Raw genomic sequence first — 22,908 nt, 5'->3', positions numbered from 1 at the left:
TAAGGAGTTATTGCAAGGCATTTGGAAAAAATGTCAACGCGGTTTTCTCTAAGGCGGAATAAGCTGGAGCAGATTTTTCAACGCTATCTTGTTCAGACAATGCCTACAAGTCTAAATATGCATTTTCAGCCTTCTAGCTCTTTTCCTTAAGGAGTTATTGCAAGGCATTTGGAAAAAATGTCAACGCGGTTTTCTCTAAGGCGGAATAAGCTGGAGCAGATTTTTCAACGCTATCTTGTTCAGACAATGCCTACAAGTCTAAATATGCATTTTCAGCCTTCTAGCTCTTTTCCTTAAGGAGTTATTGCAAGGCATTTGGAAAAAATGTCAACGCGGTTTTCTCTAAGGCGGAATAAGCTAGAGCCGATTTTTCAACGCTATCTTGTTCACACAATGCCTACAAGTCTAAATATGCATTTTCAGCCTTCTAGCTCTTTTCGTTAAGGAGTTATTGCAAGGCATTTGGAAAAAATGTCAACGCGGTATTCTCTAAGGCGGAATAAGCTGGAGCAGATTTTTCAACGCTATCTTGTTCACACAATGCCTACAAGTCTAAATATGCATTTTCAGCCTTCTATCTCTTTTCGTTAAGGAGTTATTGCAAGGCATTTGGAAAAAATGTCAACGCGGTTTTCTCTAAGGCGGAATAAGCTGGAGCAGATTTTTCAACGCTATCTTGTTCAGACAATGCCTACAAGTCTAAATATGCATTTTCAGCCTTCTATCTCTTTTCGTTAAGGAGTTATTGCAAGGCATTTGGAAAAAATGTCAACGCGGTTTTCTCTAAGGCGGAATAAGCTGGAGCAGATTTTTTAACGCTATCTTGTTCAGACAATGCCTACAAGTCTAAATATGCATTTTCAGCCTTCTATCTCTTTTCGTTAAGGAGTTATTGCAAGGCATTTGGAAAAAATGTCAACGCGGTTTTCTCTAAGGCGGAATAAGCTAGAGCCGATTTTTCAACGCTATCTTGTTCAGACAATGCCTACAAGTCTAAATATGCATTTTCAGCCTTCTAGCTCTTTTCCTTAAGGAGTTATTGCAAGGCATTTGGAAAAAATGTCAACGCGGTTTTCTCTAAGGCGGAATAAGCTGGAGCAGATTTTTCAACGCTATCTTGTTCAGACAATGCCTACAAGTCTAAATATGCATTTTCAGCCTTCTAGCTCTTTTCCTTAAGGAGTTATTGCAAGGCATTTGGAAAAAATGTCAACGCGGTTTTCTCTAAGGCGGAATAAGCTAGAGCCGATTTTTCAACGCTATCTTGTTCACACAATGCCTACAAGTCTAAATATGCATTTTCAGCCTTCTAGCTCTTTTCGTTAAGGAGTTATTGCAAGGCATTTGGAAAAAATGTCAACGCGGTTTTCTCTAAGGCGGAATAAGCTGGAGCAGATTTTTCAACGCTATCTTGTTCACACAATGCCTACAAGTCTAAATATGCATTTTCAGCCTTCTATCTCTTTTCGTTAAGGAGTTATTGCAAGGCATTTGGAAAAAATGTCAACGCGGTTTTCTCTAAGGCGGAATAAGCTGGAGCAGATTTTTCAACGCTATCTTGTTCAGACAATGCCTACAAGTCTAAATATGCATTTTCAGCCTTCTATCTCTTTTCGTTAAGGAGTTATTGCAAGGCATTTGGAAAAAATGTCAACGCGGTTTTCTCTAAGGCGGAATAAGCTGGAGCAGATTTTTTAACGCTATCTTGTTCAGACAATGCCTACAAGTCTAAATATGCATTTTCAGCCTTCTATCTCTTTTCGTTAAGGAGTTATTGCAAGGCATTTGGAAAAAATGTCAACGCGGTTTTCTCTAAGGCGGAATAAGCTAGAGCCGATTTTTCAACGCTATCTTGTTCAGACAATGCCTACAAGTCTAAATATGCATTTTCAGCCTTCTAGCTCTTTTCCTTAAGGAGTTATTGCAAGGCATTTGGAAAAAATGTCAACGCGGTTTTCTCTAAGGCGGAATAAACTGGAGCAGATTTTTCAACGCTATCTTGTTCAGACAATGCCTACAAGTCTAAATATGCATTTTCAGCCTTCTAGCTCTTTTCCTTAAGGAGTTATTGCAAGGCATTTGGAAAAAATGTCAACGCGGTTTTCTCTAAGGCGGAATAAGCTAGAGCCGATTTTTCAACGCTATCTTGTTCACACAATGCCTACAAGTCTAAATATGCATTTTCAGCCTTCTATCTCTTTTCGTTAAGGAGTTATTGCAAGGCATTTGGAAAAAATGTCAACGCGGTTTTCTCTAAGGCGGAATAAGCTGGAGCAGATTTTTCAACGCTATCTTGTTCAGACAATGCCTACAAGTCTAAATATGCATTTTCAGCCTTCTATCTCTTTTCGTTAAGGAGTTATTGCAAGGCATTTGGAAAAAATGTCAACGCGGTTTTCTCTAAGGCGGAATAAGCTAGAGCCGATTTTTCAACGCTATCTTGTTCAGACAATGTCTACAAGTCTAAATATGCATTTTCAGCCTTCTAGCTCTTTTCGTTAAGGAGTTATTGCAAGGCATTTGGAAAAAATGTCAACGCGGTTTTCTCTAAGGCGGAATAAGCTGGAGCAGATTTTTCAACGCTATCTTGTTCAGACAATGCCTACAAGTCTAAATATGCATTTTCAGCCTTCTAGCTCTTTTCGTTAAGGAGTTATTGCAAGGCATTTGGAAAAAATGTCAACGCGGTTTTCTCTAAGGCGGAATAAGCTGGAGCAGATTTTTCAACGCTATCTTGTTCAGACAATGCCTACAAGTCTAAATATGCATTTTCAGCCTTCTAGCTCTTTTCCTTAAGGAGTTATTGCAAGGCATTTGGAAAAAATGTCAACGCGGTTTTCTCTAAGGCGGAATAAGCTAGAGCCGATTTTTCAACGCTATCTTGTTCACACAATGCCTACAAGTCTAAATATGCATTTTCAGCCTTCTAGCTCTTTTCGTTAAGGAGTTATTGCAAGGCATTTGGAAAAAATGTCAACGCGGTTTTCTCTAAGGCGGAATAAGCTGGAGCAGATTTTTCAACGCTATCTTGTTCACACAATGCCTACAAGTCTAAATATGCATTTTCAGCCTTCTATCTCTTTTCGTTAAGGAGTTATTGCAAGGCATTTGGAAAAAATGTCAACGCGGTTTTCTCGAAGGCGGAATAAGCTGGAGCAGATTTTTCAACGCTATCTTGTTCAGACAATGCCTACAAGTCTAAATATGCATTTTCAGCCTTCTAGCTCTTTTCGTTAAGGAGTTATTGCAAGGCATTTGGAAAAAATGTCAACGCGGTTTTCTCTAAGGCGGAATAAGCTGGAGCAGATTTTTCAACGCTATCTTGTTCACACAATGCCTACAAGTCTAAATATGCATTTTCAGCTTTCTAGCTCTTTTCGTTAAGGAGATATTGCAAGGCATTTGGAAAAAATGTCAACGCGGTTTTCTCTAAGGCGGAATAAGCTAGAGCCGATTTTTCAACGCTATCTTGTTCAGACAATGCCTACAAGTCTAAATATGCATTTTCAGCCTTCTAGCTCTTTTCGTTAAGGAGTTATTGCAAGGCATTTGGAAAAAATGTCAACGCGGTTTTCTCTAAGGCGGAATAAGCTAGAGCCGATTTTTCAACGCTATCTTGTTCACACAATGCCTACAAGTCTAAATATGCATTTTCAGCCTTCTAGCTCTTTTCGTTAAGGAGTTATTGCAAGGCATTTGGAAAAAATGTCAACGCGGTTTTCTCTAAGGCGGAATAAGCTGGAGCAGATTTTTCAACGCTATCTTGTTCAGACAATGCCTACAAGTCTAAATATGCATTTTCAGCCTTCTAGCTCTTTTCCTTAAGGAGTTATTGCAAGGCATTTGGAAAAAATGTCAACGCGGTTTTCTCTAAGGCGGAATAAGCTAGAGCCGATTTTTCAACGCTATCTTGTTCACACAATGCCTACAAGTCTAAATATGCATTTTCAGCCTTCTAGCTCTTTTCGTTAAGGAGTTATTGCAAGGCATTTGGAAAAAATGTCAACGCGGTTTTCTCTAAGGCGGAATAAGCTGGAGCAGATTTTTCAACGCTATCTTGTTCACACAATGCCTACAAGTCTAAATATGCATTTTCAGCCTTCTATCTCTTTTCGTTAAGGAGTTATTGCAAGGCATTTGGAAAAAATGTCAACGCGGTTTTCTCTAAGGCGGAATAAGCTGGAGCAGATTTTTCAACGCTATCTTGTTCAGACAATGCCTACAAGTCTAAATATGCATTTTCAGCCTTCTAGCTCTTTTCGTTAAGGAGTTATTGCAAGGCATTTGGAAAAAATGTCAACGCGGTTTTCTCTAAGGCGGAATAAGCTGGAGCAGATTTTTCAACGCTATCTTGTTCAGACAATGCCTACAAGTCTAAATATGCATTTTCAGCCTTCTAGCTCTTTTCCTTAAGGAGTTATTGCAAGGCATTTGGAAAAAATGTCAACGCGGTTTTCTCTAAGGCGGAATAAGCTGGAGCAGATTTTTCAACGCTATCTTGTTCAGACAATGCCTACAAGTCTAAATATGCATTTTCAGCCTTCTAGCTCTTTTCCTTAAGGAGTTATTGCAAGGCATTTGGAAAAAATGTCAACGCGGTTTTCTCTAAGGCGGAATAAGCTAGAGCCGATTTTTCAACGCTATCTTGTTCACACAATGCCTACAAGTCTAAATATGCATTTTCAGCCTTCTAGCTCTTTTCGTTAAGGAGTTATTGCAAGGCATTTGGAAAAAATGTCAACGCGGTTTTCTCTAAGGCGGAATAAGCTGGAGCAGATTTTTCAACGCTATCTTGTTCAGACAATGCCTACAAGTCTAAATATGCATTTTCAGCCTTCTATCTCTTTTCGTTAAGGAGTTATTGCAAGGCATTTGGAAAAAATGTCAACGCGGTTTTCTCTAAGGCGGAATAAGCTAGAGCCGATTTTTCAACGCTATCTTGTTCACACAATGCCTACAAGTCTAAATATGCATTTTCAGCCTTCTAGCTCTTTTCGTTAAGGAGTTATTGCAAGGCATTTGGAAAAAATGTCAACGCGGTTTTCTCTAAGGCGGAATAAGCTGGAGCAGATTTTTCAACGCTATCTTGTTCACACAATGCCTACAAGTCTAAATATGCATTTTCAGCTTTCTAGCTCTTTTCGTTAAGGAGATATTGCAAGGCATTTGGAAAAAATGTCAACGCGGTTTTCTCTAAGGCGGAATAAGCTAGAGCCGATTTTTCAACGCTATCTTGTTCACACAATGCCTACAAGTCTAAATATGCATTTTCAGCCTTCTATCTCTTTTCGTTAAGGAGTTATTGCAAGGCATTTGGAAAAAATGTCAACGCGGTTTTCTCTAAGGCGGAATAAGCTGGAGCAGATTTTTCAACGCTATCTTGTTCACACAATGCCTACAAGTCTAAATATGCATTTTCAGCCTTCTATCTCTTTTCGTTAAGGAGTTATTGCAAGGCATTTGGAAAAAATCTCAACGCGGTTTTCTCGAAGGCGGAATAAGCTGGAGCAGATTTTTCAACGCTATCTTGTTCAGACAATGCCTACAAGTCTAAATATGCATTTTCAGCCTTCTAGCTCTTTTCGTTAAGGAGTTATTGCAAGGCATTTGGAAAAAATGTCAACGCGGTTTTCTCTAAGGCGGAATAAGCTGGAGCAGATTTTTCAACGCTATCTTGTTCACACAATGCCTACAAGTCTAAATATGCATTTTCAGCTTTCTAGCTCTTTTCGTTAAGGAGATATTGCAAGGCATTTGGAAAAAATGTCAACGCGGTTTTCTCTAAGGCGGAATAAGCTAGAGCCGATTTTTCAACGCTATCTTGTTCAGACAATGCCTACAAGTCTAAATATGCATTTTCAGCCTTCTAGCTCTTTTCGTTAAGGAGTTATTGCAAGGCATTTGGAAAAAATGTCAACGCGGTTTTCTCTAAGGCGGAATAAGCTAGAGCCGATTTTTCAACGCTATCTTGTTCACACAATGCCTACAAGTCTAAATATGCATTTTCAGCCTTCTAGCTCTTTTCGTTAAGGAGTTATTGCAAGGCATTTGGAAAAAATGTCAACGCGGTTTTCTCTAAGGCGGAATAAGCTGGAGCAGATTTTTCAACGCTATCTTGTTCAGACAATGCCTACAAGTCTAAATATGCATTTTCAGCCTTCTAGCTCTTTTCCTTAAGGAGTTATTGCAAGGCATTTGGAAAAAATGTCAACGCGGTTTTCTCTAAGGCGGAATAAGCTAGAGCCGATTTTTCAACGCTATCTTGTTCACACAATGCCTACAAGTCTAAATATGCATTTTCAGCCTTCTAGCTCTTTTCGTTAAGGAGTTATTGCAAGGCATTTGGAAAAAATGTCAACGCGGTTTTCTCTAAGGCGGAATAAGCTGGAGCAGATTTTTCAACGCTATCTTGTTCACACAATGCCTACAAGTCTAAATATGCATTTTCAGCCTTCTATCTCTTTTCGTTAAGGAGTTATTGCAAGGCATTTGGAAAAAATGTCAACGCGGTTTTCTCTAAGGCGGAATAAGCTGGAGCAGATTTTTCAACGCTATCTTGTTCAGACAATGCCTACAAGTCTAAATATGCATTTTCAGCCTTCTAGCTCTTTTCGTTAAGGAGTTATTGCAAGGCATTTGGAAAAAATGTCAACGCGGTTTTCTCTAAGGCGGAATAAGCTGGAGCAGATTTTTCAACGCTATCTTGTTCAGACAATGCCTACAAGTCTAAATATGCATTTTCAGCCTTCTAGCGCTTTTCCTTAAGGAGTTATTGCAAGGCATTTGGAAAAAATGTCAACGCGGTTTTCTCTAAGGCGGAATAAGCTGGAGCAGATTTTTCAACGCTATCTTGTTCAGACAATGCCTACAAGTCTAAATATGCATTTTCAGCCTTCTAGCTCTTTTCCTTAAGGAGTTATTGCAAGGCATTTGGAAAAAATGTCAACGCGGTTTTCTCTAAGGCGGAATAAGCTAGAGCCGATTTTTCAACGCTATCTTGTTCACACAATGCCTACAAGTCTAAATATGCATTTTCAGCCTTCTAGCTCTTTTCGTTAAGGAGTTATTGCAAGGCATTTGGAAAAAATGTCAACGCGGTTTTCTCTAAGGCGGAATAAGCTGGAGCAGATTTTTCAACGCTATCTTGTTCAGACAATGCCTACAAGTCTAAATATGCATTTTCAGCCTTCTATCTCTTTTCGTTAAGGAGTTATTGCAAGGCATTTGGAAAAAATGTCAACGCGGTTTTCTCTAAGGCGGAATAAGCTAGAGCCGATTTTTCAACGCTATCTTGTTCACACAATGCCTACAAGTCTAAATATGCATTTTCAGCCTTCTAGCTCTTTTCGTTAAGGAGTTATTGCAAGGCATTTGGAAAAAATGTCAACGCGGTTTTCTCTAAGGCGGAATAAGCTGGAGCAGATTTTTCAACGCTATCTTGTTCACACAATGCCTACAAGTCTAAATATGCATTTTCAGCTTTCTAGCTCTTTTCGTTAAGGAGATATTGCAAGGCATTTGGAAAAAATGTCAACGCGGTTTTCTCTAAGGCGGAATAAGCTAGAGCCGATTTTTCAACGCTATCTTGTTCACACAATGCCTACAAGTCTAAATATGCATTTTCAGCCTTCTATCTCTTTTCGTTAAGGAGTTATTGCAAGGCATTTGGAAAAAATGTCAACGCGGTTTTCTCTAAGGCGGAATAAGCTGGAGCAGATTTTTCAACGCTATCTTGTTCACACAATGCCTACAAGTCTAAATATGCATTTTCAGCCTTCTATCTCTTTTCGTTAAGGAGTTATTGCAAGGCATTTGGAAAAAATGTCAACGCGGTTTTCTCGAAGGCGGAATAAGCTGGAGCAGATTTTTCAACGCTATCTTGTTCAGACAATGCCTACAAGTCTAAATATGCATTTTCAGCCTTCTAGCTCTTTTCGTTAAGGAGTTATTGCAAGGCATTTGGAAAAAATGTCAACGCGGTTTTCTCTAAGGCGGAATAAGCTGGAGCAGATTTTTCAACGCTATCTTGTTCACACAATGCCTACAAGTCTAAATATGCATTTTCAGCTTTCTAGCTCTTTTCGTTAAGGAGATATTGCAAGGCATTTGGAAAAAATGTCAACGCGGTTTTCTCTAAGGCGGAATAAGCTAGAGCCGATTTTTCAACGCTATCTTGTTCAGACAATGCCTACAAGTCTAAATATGCATTTTCAGCCTTCTAGCTCTTTTCGTTAAGGAGTTATTGCAAGGCATTTGGAAAAAATGTCAACGCGGTTTTCTCTAAGGCGGAATAAGCTAGAGCCGATTTTTCAACGCTATCTTGTTCACACAATGCCTACAAGTCTAAATATGCATTTTCAGCCTTCTAGCTCTTTTCGTTAAGGAGTTATTGCAAGGCATTTGGAAAAAATGTCAACGCGGTTTTCTCTAAGGCGGAATAAGCTGGAGCAGATTTTTCAACGCTATCTTGTTCAGACAATGCCTACAAGTCTAAATATGCATTTTCAGCCTTCTAGCTCTTTTCCTTAAGGAGTTATTGCAAGGCATTTGGAAAAAATGTCAACGCGGTTTTCTCTAAGGCGGAATAAGCTAGAGCCGATTTTTCAACGCTATCTTGTTCACACAATGCCTACAAGTCTAAATATGCATTTTCAGCCTTCTAGCTCTTTTCGTTAAGGAGTTATTGCAAGGCATTTGGAAAAAATGTCAACGCGGTTTTCTCTAAGGCGGAATAAGCTGGAGCAGATTTTTCAACGCTATCTTGTTCACACAATGCCTACAAGTCTAAATATGCATTTTCAGCCTTCTAGCTCTTTTCGTTAAGGAGTTATTGCAAGGCATTTGGAAAAAATGTCAACGCGGTTTTCTCTAAGGCGGAATAAGCTGGAGCAGATTTTTCAACGCTATCTTGTTCAGACAATGCCTACAAGTCTAAATATGCATTTTCAGCCTTCTAGCTCTTTTCGTTAAGGAGTTATTGCAAGGCATTTGGAAAAAATGTCAACGCGGTTTTCTCTAAGGCGGAATAAGCTGGAGCAGATTTTTCAACGCTATCTTGTTCAGACAATGCCTACAAGTCTAAATATGCATTTTCAGCCTTCTAGCTCTTTTCCTTAAGGAGTTATTGCAAGGCATTTGGAAAAAATGTCAACGCGGTTTTCTCTAAGGCGGAATAAGCTGGAGCAGATTTTTCAACGCTATCTTGTTCAGACAATGCCTACAAGTCTAAATATGCATTTTCAGCCTTCTAGCTCTTTTCCTTAAGGAGTTATTGCAAGGCATTTGGAAAAAATGTCAACGCGGTTTTCTCTAAGGCGGAATAAGCTAGAGCCGATTTTTCAACGCTATCTTGTTCACACAATGCCTACAAGTCTAAATATGCATTTTCAGCCTTCTAGCTCTTTTCGTTAAGGAGTTATTGCAAGGCATTTGGAAAAAATGTCAACGCGGTTTTCTCTAAGGCGGAATAAGCTGGAGCAGATTTTTCAACGCTATCTTGTTCAGACAATGCCTACAAGTCTAAATATGCATTTTCAGCCTTCTAGCTCTTTTCCTTAAGGAGTTATTGCAAGGCATTTGGAAAAAATGTCAACGCGGTTTTCTCTAAGGCGGAATAAGCTAGAGCCGATTTTTCAACGCTATCTTGTTCACACAATGCCTACAAGTCTAAATATGCATTTTCAGCCTTCTAGCTCTTTTCGTTAAGGAGTTATTGCAAGGCATTTGGAAAAAATGTCAACGCGGTTTTCTCTAAGGCGGAATAAGCTGGAGCAGATTTTTCAACGCTATCTTGTTCAGACAATGCCTACAAGTCTAAATATGCATTTTCAGCCTTCTATCTCTTTTCGTTAAGGAGTTATTGCAAGGCATTTGGAAAAAATGTCAACGCGGTTTTCTCTAAGGCGGAATAAGCTAGAGCCGATTTTTCAACGCTATCTTGTTCACACAATGCCTACAAGTCTAAATATGCATTTTCAGCCTTCTAGCTCTTTTCGTTAAGGAGTTATTGCAAGGCATTTGGAAAAAATGTCAACGCGGTTTTCTCTAAGGCGGAATAAGCTGGAGCAGATTTTTCAACGCTATCTTGTTCACACAATGCCTACAAGTCTAAATATGCATTTTCAGCTTTCTAGCTCTTTTCGTTAAGGAGATATTGCAAGGCATTTGGAAAAAATGTCAACGCGGTTTTCTCTAAGGCGGAATAAGCTAGAGCCGATTTTTCAACGCTATCTTGTTCACACAATGCCTACAAGTCTAAATATGCATTTTCAGCCTTCTATCTCTTTTCGTTAAGGAGTTATTGCAAGGCATTTGGAAAAAATGTCAACGCGGTTTTCTCTAAGGCGGAATAAGCTGGAGCAGATTTTTCAACGCTATCTTGTTCACACAATGCCTACAAGTCTAAATATGCATTTTCAGCCTTCTATCTCTTTTCGTTAAGGAGTTATTGCAAGGCATTTGGAAAAAATGTCAACGCGGTTTTCTCGAAGGCGGAATAAGCTGGAGCAGATTTTTCAACGCTATCTTGTTCAGACAATGCCTACAAGTCTAAATATGCATTTTCAGCCTTCTAGCTCTTTTCGTTAAGGAGTTATTGCAAGGCATTTGGAAAAAATGTCAACGCGGTTTTCTCTAAGGCGGAATAAGCTGGAGCAGATTTTTCAACGCTATCTTGTTCACACAATGCCTACAAGTCTAAATATGCATTTTCAGCTTTCTAGCTCTTTTCGTTAAGGAGATATTGCAAGGCATTTGGAAAAAATGTCAACGCGGTTTTCTCTAAGGCGGAATAAGCTAGAGCCGATTTTTCAACGCTATCTTGTTCAGACAATGCCTACAAGTCTAAATATGCATTTTCAGCCTTCTAGCTCTTTTCGTTAAGGAGTTATTGCAAGGCATTTGGAAAAAATGTCAACGCGGTTTTCTCTAAGGCGGAATAAGCTAGAGCCGATTTTTCAACGCTATCTTGTTCACACAATGCCTACAAGTCTAAATATGCATTTTCAGCCTTCTAGCTCTTTTCGTTAAGGAGTTATTGCAAGGCATTTGGAAAAAATGTCAACGCGGTTTTCTCTAAGGCGGAATAAGCTGGAGCAGATTTTTCAACGCTATCTTGTTCAGACAATGCCTACAAGTCTAAATATGCATTTTCAGCCTTCTAGCTCTTTTCCTTAAGGAGTTATTGCAAGGCATTTGGAAAAAATGTCAACGCGGTTTTCTCTAAGGCGGAATAAGCTAGAGCCGATTTTTCAACGCTATCTTGTTCACACAATGCCTACAAGTCTAAATATGCATTTTCAGCCTTCTAGCTCTTTTCGTTAAGGAGTTATTGCAAGGCATTTGGAAAAAATGTCAACGCGGTTTTCTCTAAGGCGGAATAAGCTGGAGCAGATTTTTCAACGCTATCTTGTTCACACAATGCCTACAAGTCTAAATATGCATTTTCAGCCTTCTATCTCTTTTCGTTAAGGAGTTATTGCAAGGCATTTGGAAAAAATGTCAACGCGGTTTTCTCTAAGGCGGAATAAGCTGGAGCAGATTTTTCAACGCTATCTTGTTCAGACAATGCCTACAAGTCTAAATATGCATTTTCAGCCTTCTAGCTCTTTTCGTTAAGGAGTTATTGCAAGGCATTTGGAAAAAATGTCAACGCGGTTTTCTCTAAGGCGGAATAAGCTGGAGCAGATTTTTCAACGCTATCTTGTTCAGACAATGCCTACAAGTCTAAATATGCATTTTCAGCCTTCTAGCTCTTTTCCTTAAGGAGTTATTGCAAGGCATTTGGAAAAAATGTCAACGCGGTTTTCTCTAAGGCGGAATAAGCTGGAGCAGATTTTTCAACGCTATCTTGTTCAGACAATGCCTACAAGTCTAAATATGCATTTTCAGCCTTCTAGCTCTTTTCCTTAAGGAGTTATTGCAAGGCATTTGGAAAAAATGTCAACGCGGTTTTCTCTAAGGCGGAATAAGCTAGAGCCGATTTTTCAACGCTATCTTGTTCACACAATGCCTACAAGTCTAAATATGCATTTTCAGCCTTCTAGCTCTTTTCGTTAAGGAGTTATTGCAAGGCATTTGGAAAAAATGTCAACGCGGTTTTCTCTAAGGCGGAATAAGCTGGAGCAGATTTTTCAACGCTATCTTGTTCAGACAATGCCTACAAGTCTAAATATGCATTTTCAGCCTTCTATCTCTTTTCGTTAAGGAGTTATTGCAAGGCATTTGGAAAAAATGTCAACGCGGTTTTCTCTAAGGCGGAATAAGCTGGAGCAGATTTTTCAACGCTATCTTGTTCAGACAATGCCTACAAGTCTAAATATGCATTTTCAGCCTTCTAGCTCTTTTCCTTAAGGAGTTATTGCAAGGCATTTGGAAAAAATGTCAACGCGGTTTTCTCTAAGGCGGAATAAGCTAGAGCCGATTTTTCAACGCTATCTTGTTCACACAATGCCTACAAGTCTAAATATGCATTTTCAGCCTTCTAGCTCTTTTCGTTAAGGAGTTATTGCAAGGCATTTGGAAAAAATGTCAACGCGGTTTTCTCTAAGGCGGAATAAGCTGGAGCAGATTTTTCAACGCTATCTTGTTCAGACAATGCCTACAAGTCTAAATATGCATTTTCAGCCTTCTAGCTCTTTTCGTTAAGGAGTTATTGCAAGGCATTTGGAAAAAATGTCAACGCGGTTTTCTCTAAGGCGGAATAAGCTGGAGCAGATTTTTCAACGCTATCTTGTTCAGACAATGCCTACAAGTCTAAATATGCATTTTCAGCCTTCTAGCTCTTTTCCTTAAGGAGTTATTGCAAGGCATTTGGAAAAAATGTCAACGCGGTTTTCTCTAAGGCGGAATAAGCTGGAGCAGATTTTTCAACGCTATCTTGTTCAGACAATGCCTACAAGTCTAAATATGCATTTTCAGCCTTCTAGCTCTTTTCCTTAAGGAGTTATTGCAAGGCATTTGGAAAAAATGTCAACGCGGTTTTCTCTAAGGCGGAATAAGCTAGAGCCGATTTTTCAACGCTATCTTGTTCACACAATGCCTACAAGTCTAAATATGCATTTTCAGCCTTCTAGCTCTTTTCGTTAAGGAGTTATTGCAAGGCATTTGGAAAAAATGTCAACGCGGTTTTCTCTAAGGCGGAATAAGCTGGAGCAGATTTTTCAACGCTATCTTGTTCAGACAATGCCTACAAGTCTAAATATGCATTTTCAGCCTTCTATCTCTTTTCGTTAAGGAGTTATTGCAAGGCATTTGGAAAAAATGTCAACGCGGTTTTCTCTAAGGCGGAATAAGCTGGAGCAGATTTTTCAACGCTATCTTGTTCAGACAATGCCTACAAGTCTAAATATGCATTTTCAGCCTTCTAGCTCTTTTCCTTAAGGAGTTATTGCAAGGCATTTGGAAAAAATGTCAACGCGGTTTTCTCTAAGGCGGAATAAGCTAGAGCCGATTTTTCAACGCTATCTTGTTCACACAATGCCTACAAGTCTAAATATGCATTTTCAGCCTTCTAGCTCTTTTCGTTAAGGAGTTATTGCAAGGCATTTGGAAAAAATGTCAACGCGGTTTTCTCTAAGGCGGAATAAGCTGGAGCAGATTTTTCAACGCTATCTTGTTCAGACAATGCCTACAAGTCTAAATATGCATTTTCAGCCTTCTATCTCTTTTCGTTAAGGAGTTATTGCAAGGCATTTGGAAAAAATGTCAACGCGGTTTTCTCGAAGGCGGAATAAGCTGGAGTAGATTTTTCAACGCTATCTTGTTCAGACAATGCCTACAAGTCTAAATATGCATTTTCAGCCTTCTAGCTCTTTTCGTTAAGGAGTTATTGCAAGGCATTTGGAAAAAATGTCAACGCGGTTTTCTCTAAGGCGGAATAAGCTAGAGCCGATTTTTCAACGCTATCTTGTTCACACAATGCCTACAAGTCTAAATATGCATTTTCAGCCTTCTAGCTCTTTTCGTTAAGGAGTTATTGCAAGGCATTTGGAAAAAATGTCAACGCGGTTTTCTCTAAGGCGGAATAAGCTGGAGCAGATTTTTCAACGCTATCTTGTTCAGACAATGCCTACAAGTCTAAATATGCATTTTCAGCCTTCTATCTCTTTTCGTTAAGGAGTTATTGCAAGGCATTTGGAAAAAATGTCAACGCGGTTTTCTCGAAGGCGGAATAAGCTGGAGTAGATTTTTCAACGCTATCTTGTTCAGACAATGCCTACAAGTCTAAATATGCATTTTCAGCCTTCTAGCTCTTTTCGTTAAGGAGTTATTGCAAGGCATTTGGAAAAAATGTCAACGCGGTTTTCTCTAAGGCGGAATAAGCTAGAGCCGATTTTTCAACGCTATCTTGTTCACACAATGCCTACAAGTCTAAATATGCATTTTCAGCCTTCTAGCTCTTTTCGTTAAGGAGTTATTGCAAGGCATTTGGAAAAAATGTCAACGCGGTTTTCTCTAAGGCGGAATAAGCTGGAGCAGATTTTTCAACGCTATCTTGTTCAGACAATGCCTACAAGTCTAAATATGCATTTTCAGCCTTCTAGCTCTTTTCGTTAAGGAGTTATTGCAAGGCATTTGGAAAAAATGTCAACGCGGTTTTCTCTAAGGCGGAATAAGCTGGAGCAGATTTTTCAACGCTATCTTGTTCAGACAATGCCTACAAGTCTAAATATGCATTTTCAGCCTTCTAGCTCTTTTCCTTAAGGAGTTATTGCAAGGCATTTGGAAAAAATGTCAACGCGGTTTTCTCTAAGGCGGAATAAGCTAGAGCCGATTTTTCAACGCTATCTTGTTCACACAATGCCTACAAGTCTAAATATGCATTTTCAGCCTTCTAGCTCTTTTCGTTAAGGAGTTATTGCAAGGCATTTGGAAAAAATGTCAACGCGGTTTTCTCGAAGGCGGAATAAGCTGGAGCAGATTTTTCAACGCTATCTTGTTCAGACAATGCCTACAAGTCTAAATATGCATTTTCAGCCTTCTAGCTCTTTTCGTTAAGGAGTTATTGCAAGGCATTTGGAAAAAATGTCAACGCGGTTTTCTCTAAGGCGGAATAAGCTGGAGCAGATTTTTCAACGCTATCTTGTTCACACAATGCCTACAAGTCTAAATATGCATTTTCAGCTTTCTAGCTCTTTTCGTTAAGGAGATATTGCAAGGCATTTGGAAAAAATGTCAACGCGGTTTTCTCTAAGGCGGAATAAGCTAGAGCCGATTTTTCAACGCTATCTTGTTCAGACAATGCCTACAAGTCTAAATATGCATTTTCAGCCTTCTAGCTCTTTTCGTTAAGGAGTTATTGCAAGGCATTTGGAAAAAATGTCAACGCGGTTTTCTCTAAGGCGGAATAAGCTAGAGCCGATTTTTCAACGCTATCTTGTTCACACAATGCCTACAAGTCTAAATATGCATTTTCAGCCTTCTAGCTCTTTTCGTTAAGGAGTTATTGCAAGGCATTTGGAAAAAATGTCAACGCGGTTTTCTCTAAGGCGGAATAAGCTGGAGCAGATTTTTCAACGCTATCTTGTTCAGACAATGCCTACAAGTCTAAATATGCATTTTCAGCCTTCTAGCTCTTTTCCTTAAGGAGTTATTGCAAGGCATTTGGAAAAAATGTCAACGCGGTTTTCTCTAAGGCGGAATAAGCTAGAGCCGATTTTTCAACGCTATCTTGTTCACACAATGCCTACAAGTCTAAATATGCATTTTCAGCCTTCTAGCTCTTTTCGTTAAGGAGTTATTGCAAGGCATTTGGAAAAAATGTCAACGCGGTTTTCTCTAAGGCGGAATAAGCTGGAGCAGATTTTTCAACGCTATCTTGTTCACACAATGCCTACAAGTCTAAATATGCATTTTCAGCCTTCTATCTCTTTTCGTTAAGGAGTTATTGCAAGGCATTTGGAAAAAATGTCAACGCGGTTTTCTCTAAGGCGGAATAAGCTGGAGCAGATTTTTCAACGCTATCTTGTTCAGACAATGCCTACAAGTCTAAATATGCATTTTCAGCCTTCTAGCTCTTTTCGTTAAGGAGTTATTGCAAGGCATTTGGAAAAAATGTCAACGCGGTTTTCTCTAAGGCGGAATAAGCTGGAGCAGATTTTTCAACGCTATCTTGTTCAGACAATGCCTACAAGTCTAAATATGCATTTTCAGCCTTCTAGCTCTTTTCCTTAAGGAGTTATTGCAAGGCATTTGGAAAAAATGTCAACGCGGTTTTCTCTAAGGCGGAATAAGCTGGAGCAGATTTTTCAACGCTATCTTGTTCAGACAATGCCTACAAGTCTAAATATGCATTTTCAGCCTTCTAGCTCTTTTCCTTAAGGAGTTATTGCAAGGCATTTGGAAAAAATGTCAACGCGGTTTTCTCTAAGGCGGAATAAGCTAGAGCCGATTTTTCAACGCTATCTTGTTCACACAATGCCTACAAGTCTAAATATGCATTTTCAGCCTTCTAGCTCTTTTCGTTAAGGAGTTATTGCAAGGCATTTGGAAAAAATGTCAACGCGGTTTTCTCTAAGGCGGAATAAGCTGGAGCAGATTTTTCAACGCTATCTTGTTCAGACAATGCCTACAAGTCTAAATATGCATTTTCAGCCTTCTATCTCTTTTCGTTAAGGAGTTATTGCAAGGCATTTGGAAAAAATGTCAACGCGGTTTTCTCTAAGGCGGAATAAGCTGGAGCAGATTTTTCAACGCTATCTTGTTCAGACAATGCCTACAAGTCTAAATATGCATTTTCAGCCTTCTAGCTCTTTTCCTTAAGGAGTTATTGCAAGGCATTTGGAAAAAATGTCAACGCGGTTTTCTCTAAGGCGGAATAAGCTAGAGCCGATTTTTCAACGCTATCTTGTTCACACAATGCCTACAAGTCTAAATATGCATTTTCAGCCTTCTAGCTCTTTTCGTTAAGGAGTTATTGCAAGGCATTTGGAAAAAATGTCAACGCGGTTTTCTCTAAGGCGGAATAAGCTGGAGCAGATTTTTCAACGCTATCTTGTTCAGACAATGCCTACAAGTCTAAATATGCATTTTCAGCCTTCTAGCTCTTTTCGTTAAGGAGTTATTGCAAGGCATTTGGAAAAAATGTCAACGCGGTTTTCTCTAAGGCGGAATAAGCTGGAGCAGATTTTTCAACGCTATCTTGTTCAGACAATGCCTACAAGTCTAAATATGCATTTTCAGCCTTCTAGCTCTTTTCCTTAAGGAGTTATTGCAAGGCATTTGGAAAAAATGTCAACGCGGTTTTCTCTAAGGCGGAATAAGCTGGAGCAGATTTTTCAACGCTATCTTGTTCAGACAATGCCTACAAGTCTAAATATGCATTTTCAGCCTTCTAGCTCTTTTCCTTAAGGAGTTATTGCAAGGCATTTGGAAAAAATGTCAACGCGGTTTTCTCTAAGGCGGAATAAGCTAGAGCCGATTTTTCAACGCTATCTTGTTCACACAATGCCTACAAGTCTAAATATGCATTTTCAGCCTTCTAGCTCTTTTCGTTAAGGAGTTATTGCAAGGCATTTGGAAAAAATGTCAACGCGGTTTTCTCTAAGGCGGAATAAGCTGGAGCAGATTTTTCAACGCTATCTTGTTCAGACAATGCCTACAAGTCTAAATATGCATTTTCAGCCTTCTATCTCTTTTCGTTAAGGAGTTATTGCAAGGCATTTGGAAAAAATGTCAACGCGGTTTTCTCTAAGGCGGAATAAGCTGGAGCAGATTTTTCAACGCTATCTTGTTCAGACAATGCCTACAAGTCTAAATATGCATTTTCAGCCTTCTAGCTCTTTTCCTTAAGGAGTTATTGCAAGGCATTTGGAAAAAATGTCAACGCGGTTTTCTCTAAGGCGGAATAAGCTAGAGCCGATTTTTCAACGCTATCTTGTTCACACAATGCCTACAAGTCTAAATATGCATTTTCAGCCTTCTAGCTCTTTTCGTTAAGGAGTTATTGCAAGGCATTTGGAAAAAATGTCAACGCGGTTTTCTCTAAGGCGGAATAAGCTGGAGCAGATTTTTCAACGCTATCTTGTTCAGACAATGCCTACAAGTCTAAATATGCATTTTCAGCCTTCTATCTCTTTTCGTTAAGGAGTTATTGCAAGGCATTTGGAAAAAATGTCAACGCGGTTTTCTCGAAGGCGGAATAAGCTGGAGTAGATTTTTCAACGCTATCTTGTTCAGACAATGCCTACAAGTCTAAATATGCATTTTCAGCCTTCTAGCTCTTTTCGTTAAGGAGTTATTGCAAGGCATTTGGAAAAAATGTCAACGCGGTTTTCTCTAAGGCGGAATAAGCTAGAGCCGATTTTTCAACGCTATCTTGTTCACACAATGCCTACAAGTCTAAATATGCATTTTCAGCCTTCTAGCTCTTTTCGTTAAGGAGTTATTGCAAGGCATTTGGAAAAAATGTCAACGCGGTTTTCTCTAAGGCGGAATAAGCTGGAGCAGATTTTTCAACGCTATCTTGTTCAGACAATGCCTACAAGTCTAAATATGCATTTTCAGCCTTCTATCTCTTTTCGTTAAGGAGTTATTGCAAGGCATTTGGAAAAAATGTCAACGCGGTTTTCTCGAAGGCGGAATAAGCTGGAGTAGATTTTTCAACGCTATCTTGTTCAGACAATGCCTACAAGTCTAAATATGCATTTTCAGCCTTCTAGCTCTTTTCGTTAAGGAGTTATTGCAAGGCATTTGGAAAAAATGTCAACGCGGTTTTCTCTAAGGCGGAATAAGCTGGAGCAGATTTTTCAACGCTATCTTGTTCACACAATGCCTACAAGTCTAAATATGCATTTTCAGCTTTCTAGCTCTTTTCGTTAAGGAGATATTGCAAGGCATTTGGAAAAAATGTCAACGCGGTTTTCTCTAAGGCGGAATAAGCTAGAGCCGATTTTTCAACGCTATCTTGTTCAGACAATGCCTACAAGTCTAAATATGCATTTTCAGCCTTCTAGCTCTTTTCGTTAAGGAGTTATTGCAAGGCATTTGGAAAAAATGTCAACGCGGTTTTCTCTAAGGCGGAATAAGCTAGAGCCGATTTTTCAACGCTATCTTGTTCACACAATGCCTACAAGTCTAAATATGCATTTTCAGCCTTCTAGCTCTTTTCGTTAAGGAGTTATTGCAAGGCATTTGGAAAAAATGTCAACGCGGTTTTCTCTAAGGCGGAATAAGCTGGAGCAGATTTTTCAACGCTATCTTGTTCAGACAATGCCTACAAGTCTAAATATGCATTTTCAGCCTTCTAGCTCTTTTCCTTAAGGAGTTATTGCAAGGCATTTGGAAAAAATGTCAACGCGGTTTTCTCTAAGGCGGAATAAGCTAGAGCCGATTTTTCAACGCTATCTTGTTCACACAATGCCTACAAGTCTAAATATGCATTTTCAGCCTTCTAGCTCTTTTCGTTAAGGAGTTATTGCAAGGCATTTGGAAAAAATGTCAACGCGGTTTTCTCTAAGGCGGAATAAGCTGGAGCAGATTTTTCAACGCTATCTTGTTCACACAATGCCTACAAGTCTAAATATGCATTTTCAGCCTTCTATCTCTTTTCGTTAAGGAGTTATTGCAAGGCATTTGGAAAAAATGTCAACGCGGTTTTCTCTAAGGCGGAATAAGCTGGAGCAGATTTTTCAACGCTATCTTGTTCAGACAATGCCTACAAGTCTAAATATGCATTTTCAGCCTTCTAGCTCTTTTCGTTAAGGAGTTATTGCAAGGCATTTGGAAAAAATGTCAACGCGGTTTTCTCTAAGGCGGAATAAGCTGGAGCAGATTTTTCAACGCTATCTTGTTCAGACAATGCCTACAAGTCTAAATATGCATTTTCAGCCTTCTAGCTCTTTTCCTTAAGGAGTTATTGCAAGGCATTTGGAAAAAATGTCAACGCGGTTTTCTCTAAGGCGGAATAAGCTGGAGCAGATTTTTCAACGCTATCTTGTTCAGACAATGCCTACAAGTCTAAATATGCATTTTCAGCCTTCTAGCTCTTTTCCTTAAGGAGTTATTGCAAGGCATTTGGAAAAAATGTCAACGCGGTTTTCTCTAAGGCGGAATAAGCTAGAGCCGATTTTTCAACGCTATCTTGTTCACACAATGCCTACAAGTCTAAATATGCATTTTCAGCCTTCTAGCTCTTTTCGTTAAGGAGTTATTGCAAGGCATTTGGAAAAAATGTCAACGCGGTTTTCTCTAAGGCGGAATAAGCTGGAGCAGATTTTTCAACGCTATCTTGTTCAGACAATGCCTACAAGTCTAAATATGCATTTTCAGCCTTCTAGCTCTTTTCCTTAAGGAGTTATTGCAAGGCATTTGGAAAAAATGTCAACGCGGTTTTCTCTAAGGCGGAATAAGCTAGAGCCGATTTTTCAACGCTATCTTGTTCACACAATGCCTACAAGTCTAAATATGCATTTTCAGCCTTCTAGCTCTTTTCGTTAAGGAGTTATTGCAAGGCATTTGGAAAAAATGTCAACGCGGTTTTCTCTAAGGCGGAATAAGCTGGAGCAGATTTTTCAACGCTATCTTGTTCAGACAATGCCTACAAGTCTAAATATGCATTTTCAGCCTTCTAGCTCTTTTCGTTAAGGAGTTATTGCAAGGCATTTGGAAAAAATGTCAACGCGGTTTTCTCTAAGGCGGAATAAGCTGGAGCAGATTTTTCAACGCTATCTTGTTCAGACAATGCCTACAAGTCTAAATATGCATTTTCAGCCTTCTAGCTCTTTTCCTTAAGGAGTTATTGCAAGGCATTTGGAAAAAATGTCAACGCGGTTTTCTCTAAGGCGGAATAAGCTGGAGCAGATTTTTCAACGCTATCTTGTTCAGACAATGCCTACAAGTCTAAATATGCATTTTCAGCCTTCTAGCTCTTTTCCTTAAGGAGTTATTGCAAGGCATTTGGAAAAAATGTCAACGCGGTTTTCTCTAAGGCGGAATAAGCTAGAGCCGATTTTTCAACGCTATCTTGTTCACACAATGCCTACAAGTCTAAATATGCATTTTCAGCCTTCTAGCTCTTTTCGTTAAGGAGTTATTGCAAGGCATTTGGAAAAAATGTCAACGCGGTTTTCTCTAAGGCGGAATAAGCTGGAGCAGATTTTTCAACGCTATCTTGTTCAGACAATGCCTACAAGTCTAAATATGCATTTTCAGCCTTCTATCTCTTTTCGTTAAGGAGTTATTGCAAGGCATTTGGAAAAAATGTCAACGCGGTTTTCTCTAAGGCGGAATAAGCTGGAGCAGATTTTTCAACGCTATCTTGTTCAGACAATGCCTACAAGTCTAAATATGCATTTTCAGCCTTCTAGCTCTTTTCCTTAAGGAGTTATTGCAAGGCATTTGGAAAAAATGTCAACGCGGTTTTCTCTAAGGCGGAATAAGCTAGAGCCGATTTTTCAACGCTATCTTGTTCACACAATGCCTACAAGTCTAAATATGCATTTTCAGCCTTCTAGCTCTTTTCGTTAAGGAGTTATTGCAAGGCATTTGGAAAAAATGTCAACGCGGTTTTCTCTAAGGCGGAATAAGCTGGAGCAGATTTTTCAACGCTATCTTGTTCAGACAATGCCTACAAGTCTAAATATGCATTTTCAGCCTTCTATCTCTTTTCGTTAAGGAGTTATTGCAAGGCATTTGGAAAAAATGTCAACGCGGTTTTCTCGAAGGCGGAATAAGCTGGAGTAGATTTTTCAACGCTATCTTGTTCAGACAATGCCTACAAGTCTAAATATGCATTTTCAGCCTTCTAGCTCTTTTCGTTAAGGAGTTATTGCAAGGCATTTGGAAAAAATGTCAACGCGGTTTTCTCTAAGGCGGAATAAGCTAGAGCCGATTTTTCAACGCTATCTTGTTCACACAATGCCTACAAGTCTAAATATGCATTTTCAGCCTTCTAGCTCTTTTCGTTAAGGAGTTATTGCAAGGCATTTGGAAAAAATGTCAACGCGGTTTTCTCTAAGGCGGAATAAGCTGGAGCAGATTTTTCAACGCTATCTTGTTCAGACAATGCCTACAAGTCTAAATATGCATTTTCAGCCTTCTAGCTCTTTTCGTTAAGGAGTTATTGCAAGGCATTTGGAAAAAATGTCAACGCGGTTTTCTCTAAGGCGGAATAAGCTGGAGCAGATTTTTCAACGCTATCTTGTTCAGACAATGCCTACAAGTCTAAATATGCATTTTCAGCCTTCTAGCTCTTTTCCTTAAGGAGTTATTGCAAGGCATTTGGAAAAAATGTCAACGCGGTTTTCTCTAAGGCGGAATAAGCTGGAGCAGATTTTTCAACGCTATCTTGTTCACACAATGCCTACAAGTCTAAATATGCATTTTCAGCCTTCTAGCTCTTTTCGTTAAGGAGTTATTGCAAGGCATTTGGAAAAAATGTCAACGCGGTTTTCTCTAAGGCGGAATAAGCTGGAGCAGATTTTTCAACGCTATCTTGTTCAGACAATGCCTACAAGTCTAAATATGCATTTTCAGCCTTCTAGCTCTTTTCCTTAAGGAGTTATTGCAAGGCATTTGGAAAAAATGTCAACGCGGTTTTCTCTAAGGCGGAATAAGCTGGAGCAGATTTTTCAACGCTATCTTGTTCAGACAATGCCTACAAGTCTAAATATGCATTTTCAGCCTTCTAGCTCTTTTCCTTAAGGAGTTATTGCAAGGCATTTGGAAAAAATGTCAACGCGGTTTTCTCTAAGGCGGAATAAGCTAGAGCCGATTTTTCAACGCTATCTTGTTCACACAATGCCTACAAGTCTAAATATGCATTTTCAGCCTTCTATCTCTTTTCGTTAAGGAGTTATTGCAAGGCATTTGGAAAAAATGTCAACGCGGTTTTCTCTAAGGCGGAATAAGCTGGAGCAGATTTTTCAACGCTATCTTGTTCAGACAATGCCTACAAGTCTAAATATGCAT

This window comes from Crinia signifera, chromosome 4 (genome assembly GCF_055691185.1).
Source record: "Crinia signifera chromosome 4, ASM5569118v1, whole genome shotgun sequence".
Lineage (NCBI taxonomy): Eukaryota > Metazoa > Chordata > Amphibia > Anura > Myobatrachidae > Crinia > Crinia signifera.
Note: the sequence above shows the minus strand (reverse complement) of the source record.